The sequence below is a fragment of the Chenopodium quinoa genome, unplaced genomic scaffold, assembly GCF_001683475.1.
Source record: "Chenopodium quinoa cultivar QQ74 unplaced genomic scaffold, ASM168347v1, whole genome shotgun sequence".
NCBI classification, from domain to species: Eukaryota; Viridiplantae; Streptophyta; class Magnoliopsida; order Caryophyllales; family Amaranthaceae; genus Chenopodium; species Chenopodium quinoa.
Window position 1 is genome coordinate 3,504,056 of NW_018745684.1, and position 6,172 is coordinate 3,510,227.

Consider the following 6,172-nt stretch of genomic DNA (forward strand, 5'->3'; position numbering starts at 1 on the left):
AAAGCATATTCCAAAATCAAGGAGAATAATCCTTTACTAAATAAATTGGTAAACCCCCTTCAAAAAAAAAAAATAAATAAATAAATTGGTAAACCTATAAATGGAATATTCTTCGTAATATCCGGACCAGATAAACTGCCACGTGGCGGACCAGGTGTACGGATGTTTTGCTGACGTGGGTAAGCCAGTTGTATTATTGGATGATGTCGGCCTTAAATTTAGTTCCTACAATTTTAATTTTAATATTAAAAAAAAAGAAAAAAAAAATAGTGGGCTGCTATACTACTCGTACTAATATAACATGAGTACAAAGGCTAAAAGCCCAACGAAGTTTCCTGTAAAGCTATAATTTTTGGATGTGTAAAGTGTTGGCGTCACTGTTACTTATGGGATTGTATGTTTGGTCCTATCAGCTTTTTGTAGGGTATTCAACTTGCTAACCTTGTACAGTATGTACCGGAAATTGACATGTTCGGCAAAACTAAATATTGTACTCCGTAGTATGTGTAGTTGGTGTCGTATTTTCGGTTACAGTAGTTGGCTACTCCGTAGTTGCTAATGATTTGAAATTAGCTACTGTTCAACCTCGTGTTGTTTACATATCAATTATCCCTCAATTTAACAATTAATCAATTAATCCGTATCTAGTAATTACCACATAGGAAGGACATTAGTCCTCGTCACTATTTTGGTGTTGTTTGGTTCACTTGGGAATTAGAACTTCTCATGAATTGCAATTCCTATGATCAAATTCATGCGAATTTCATAAAATTGTTTGGTTAACAATGAAGGAAGTAATTTTCCATGAAAATTTCTACTTACCTAGGGCAGGGTAGGTAAGTAAGTTCCTACATTTTGTGGGAACTCAAAATTCCTAAGAAGTTCCACTTTCCCCATTTCAACAAATTTTTGTCAACCAAACAACACACAAAACTTGCAATTCCTAAGAAGTCTCACTTCCCATGTGTTTTTTTTTTATGTCAAACAAACAAGCCCTTTGTCGAGCGCATATATTGTGGACTTAGCCTATATTGTTATTAAATTATAAAATTTATTCTCTAGGTCACTACTCAAGATAAAATTATGATAATTGGTTTATCTACAAAATAATTCCAGGACGAGTATGTACAAACAAAGAAAACCGTCGTTGGGCAAGTAGTCGTGCAAATAAAAATTGTACTGAATATAGAAAGAGTATCTATCACAAATTTCAACGTGCTGCCCTGAAAGATTAGGTTAGCCATGCATGCAAATAACAAAGTCAGACTCAGACCACTAGTAGAACATAAAAACAAATACTTCAATTAATTAGCTGGTTTTTTTGGTCAATTACTTTAGGATTATACTGTAATATAAAACGCAAATTCAATTTAAATGTATGTTATGTTACTGCATTACCACTTTGCATATAATTTAAATATAATTTCCTAATAATTTCATGCATACCACTCAAAAAGAAGATAATGAAATGTTCAATTATTAATTAGGTTCGTAATAAGGAATTAATTAAAGTAGTGGTAGTAATTAGTTTGATTAAGCTCCATGTTGAAGTCATAAAAGGCCAATTGCAGCAATATTGACCAAGTAGTCTATGTTTCTGGCTTTCAAGACTTGCTACTTTTATGGTGTTTTGGTAGGCATGCTTTTGATGCAACATCCTTTAAAATAGGGATTTTTTACGAAACTAAGCGTTAGTAGTAAACTATTTACGAATATAGACGCGTGGCCAAACTATTTACGAAACTGAGCTTCTGAGGTAAAACGCTGCCTCGGTCAGCGTTTTTCCTCATTTTTATTTATTTAATTTGTTTTGAATTATGTATTTTGTGAAATACAAAATAAAAAATAAAAAAAACTGAAATACACAAAAACGCTGCCTCAGTCAGCGTTTTTGTGTTCGGCTATAACAGGCCTTAAAACGCTGACTCAGGCAGCGTTTCATTAATACTAGAAACACGCTGCCTCAGTCAGCGGTTTTGCCTGGTATATTCTTCCAGGCAGACGCAACGCATTCACTCTTCCTCAAAACTAAAAACTCAAACTCTCTCTTCCTCAAAGCTCTGCCGTTGCCATCGCCGTCGCTGCCGCTGCCGCCGCCGCCTGCTGCCTGCCACCGTCGCCGCCGCCTACTGCCTGCTGCCGCCGCGCCTCTCCTCTTCTTTATAATCACATTTTTGGTACTTCTCACTTATTTGTTTTTTAAATTTTAAAACCTAGGTTAGTTTGATAATTATATAGTCCATTGTTTTAATTTGATAATGTTGTTGATTATTCTAAGTTAGTTTGATGTAAATTGATAATTATGTTGATAATTCTAAGTTAGTTTGTTGTAATTTGATAATAGTTTAGTATAAAAGCCCTAAATTGATGTTAGTTTAGTAAGAAAGTTTATGATGAAATTGTGGGAATGTTTGGTAAAAATGTTGAAAATGTTGATGAAATTGTTGATATTGTTGATGAAATTGTTGTTTTAATTTGATAAAATAGCCTACATTGTCGTTTAATTACGAAAATTATGTTATGTAGAATACGTTGGTTGTTAGTGTGAATATGTTCGTTGTGTACTTTGTTTTGGTTGTTATGTGAATATGGTTAATTATGTTTGTAGTGTGAATTTCTTGGTTGTTATTGTGCGAATTGGTGGAGATTGCATGCAATTAAGATGTGTTTTTGGTTGCTGTATAGAATATGGCTGCACAAAACGCAGCTTTGTTATGCCGATGGGGGGGTGAATTTGTGTCTGATGGACCGAATGTCCAGTATAGTGGTGGAAATATGGAACCATTGCCACTTGGACCAGACATGACTTTCAACGATCTGATGAACGAGGTTCATAGCATTATTGGCTTAAACCGAATGAATGTACAACTTAACATTCAAATGAGGTTTGAGACTAATAATGTGGTTCAAGTGTTACCTTGTTCTAACGATAGACATTTGAAAGCTTTGAGGAACGTTGTTTTAATGAGGGGTTATCCACATGAGATATATGTAGAAATAGTGTCTACGTGTACGCAACAAAGTACTCGACCAGATCAACAAGCTACCTATTTTTCCGGTTACACAGAGTCCTTCCGAATGCCCTCACAAGACATTCCATCAACTGAATATGGGATGGGGTCCTTCAGCAGACTGCTTCATGACGATCGGTTCCAGATGCCGTTGAGTTCACATATAGCTTCACCTGTATATGGTGGAACATCCACGACAATGTTTGGCCAATCTGGGCCTTCGACATCGAACACAGTTATATCTTCTCCCATGCAACTCCAAAGTTATTCACCTATGCACCGGGACACCTGTGTCACTGAAGTGTTATCTACAGATCATGCACACTTGGATTCATCCTTAATTTCCGATTTTGTGAAGTCTTTTGTGCAGAAAGATCCATGCTTGAAAGTTGAATTTATACAGGAACTCATTTCCAAACATTTTCAGTTCGACGTTACTTATCGAAGAGCATGGTATGCTAGGGAGAAAGCCATAGCTGAAGTATTTGGAGATTGGGAGAGTTCTTATGGCCGACTCCCGCACTTCATGGAAGCACTCAAACAGTCAAACCCGGGAACCGTTGTTGTATGGAAACACAAAGCTCTGGTAGACGATGTTTATTACAGCAACATGGAAGTGTTTGAACGAGTATTTTGGACCTTCGGCCCTTGTGTTGAAGGTTTTAAACATTGTATGTCTGTCATCTGTATCGATGGGACGCATTTGTACGGGAAATTTAAAGGAACATTGTTGGTTGCTACAGGTGTGGATGCAGCCATTTACAGATCATTTACCTGCAGCTGGTAGACCACGACTGGGAGCATATTCGTGGCTACAGCTGGGGCAGTGCTTGTCTGGCGATGTTGTATCGCCATTTGTGTAGAGCATCCCGCCGGGGTTCATGTGAGATCAGCGGACCGTTATTTTTGCTTCAGGTAACCTACCTATCTATTAACAATTTAATTCGGAAAGTTCTTACTTAGTTTACAATTAACCTAGTTTTGTGTGTTTGATGTCCAGTATTGGTCTTGGGAGCACATCTATGTAGGCAGGCCAGGTAGGCCTGCTATACATCGTCAGGGGCAGCAGGATCAGGACCAGCAGTATGAGCGGTACATTCCTCCACCACGGCCTTCCGCTGACGAGGCGTACGCTTGCAGATGGGCGGTCCCCAAGCTGACATATGCGCATGCGGCGAGGGGCCTGCCGTACTACCGAGACGCCCTTGATCGACTGACCGAGGATCAGGTGAAATCTTTAATTTGTTTATGAAATTGTTATTTATTATGTATACTCTTAACATATTTAATATGCACTAACCTGTTTATTATGTTACTTTTTATGTGTTATCGCAGTTCCGCGCCCCTACGTCATCCTGATGACCCATCTTCCAGCCAGCTGACTCCGCCAGTACGCCCGAACCCATTTACCACAGTCCGTCACTACAGCCGTCGTCAAAGGCCGAGAGTGGACATACAGGATAGAGAGCCGTTACACCAAATTGATGAGTCAGAATAGGATAGAATTATCTGATTTATTTGCTGTAATGACCTTCTCTAGTTTGTTGTACATAACACTTACATTACATTATTATTTTAATAATTATTTGAATAAATTTATGTCTTGTTTGAATTTCAAATTTCTTATTTGTCCACGTTTGACTCATTTCGTTCAAAATAAATTGTGGATGTGGAGGTGGTGGATGTGGAGGAGGATGGGTGGTGGAGGTGGTGGAGGATGTGGAGGAGGAGGGTGGTGGAGGTGTTGGAGGATGTGGAGGAGGAGGGTGGTGGTGGTGGTGGATGTGGAGGAGGGTGGTGGTGGTGGTGGTGGTGGATGTGGAGGAGGAGGATGGTGGATGTGGTGGATTTGGAGGAGGAGGGTGGTGGTGGTGGTGGTGGTGGTGGATGTAGAGGAGGAGGGTGGTGGTGGTGGTGGTGGATGTGGAGGAGGAGGGTGGTGGTGGTGGTGGTGGATGTGGAGGAGGAGGGTGGTGGTGGATGTGGAGGAGGAGGGTGGTGGTGGTGGTGGATGTGGAGGAGGAGGGTGGTGGATGTGGTGGATTTGGAGGAGGAGGGTGGTGGATGTGGAGGAGGAGGGTGATGGTGGTGGTGGATGTGGAGGAGGAGGGTGGTGGTGTTGGTGGATGTGCACTGGCTGCTGCTGGGGGCCTGCTGATGCTGCCTTCAGCCAGCAGATAAAACGCTGACTGAGGCAGCGTTTTATGCTTAGGTGTAAAACGCTGACTCAGTCAGCGTTTTTCTCTGTTATGTATACAATAAAAACGTTGCCTGAGGCAGCGTTTTATGCTTAGGTGTAAAACGCTGACTCAGTCAGCGTTTTTCTCTGTTATGTATACAATAAAAACGTTGCCTGAGGCAGCGTTTTATGCTTAGGTGTAAAACGCTGACTTACTGTATTTCCAATTTTTTTTTAAATTTGTATTTCACATAATACGAAATTTTATAAAAAAAAATAATAACCAAAAGTAAAACGCTGACCGAGGCAGCGTTTTACCTCAGAAGCTCAGTTTCGTAAATAGTTTGGCCACGCGTCTAGATTGGTAAATAGTTTACTAATAAGGCTTAGTTTCGTAAAAAATCCTTAAAATAGTTTAATATTTTAAATCATGCTTTTCGTAGGGAAGAATGGTACTTTGGTTGGCTTGAGCCACCATAAAAGACTACAATTCCTTACCTTACAGTAATAATTTTAAAAATCTACCCCATATATGTTAATCATAATACGAAGGAAAATAGTAAGAAGTCTGAAATAAAAATATAATTGCACTCTCATCGTCCTTAAATCAATGTCTCATTTTTCTTGGTCTTTAATAAAATTGGCTCTCGCGTATAACATATACTCGCATTTCATACTTAAGGACTTAAAGGGTCTAATCTTCTTCCCAATGCTTCAATTATGTACATTTGAACGGACCTTTGTCAAGTGAAGTCTTTCTAATTAACCCTGAACTATTACTAATATCACAATATTCTCAGGTAATTATACTGTTCTTAACCAGCTCTGTGAGCATGGATTAATCAAGAAAACACCTTATTGTTTGATAGTCATTTACCCTAAAGCTCATGTAAAAATTGCTCTACTACCAACCTGTAACATGAGCATTCAACGTTCAGATGCAGTTTACGTTCATAGTAGCGATAACGAACTTGACAGTAAA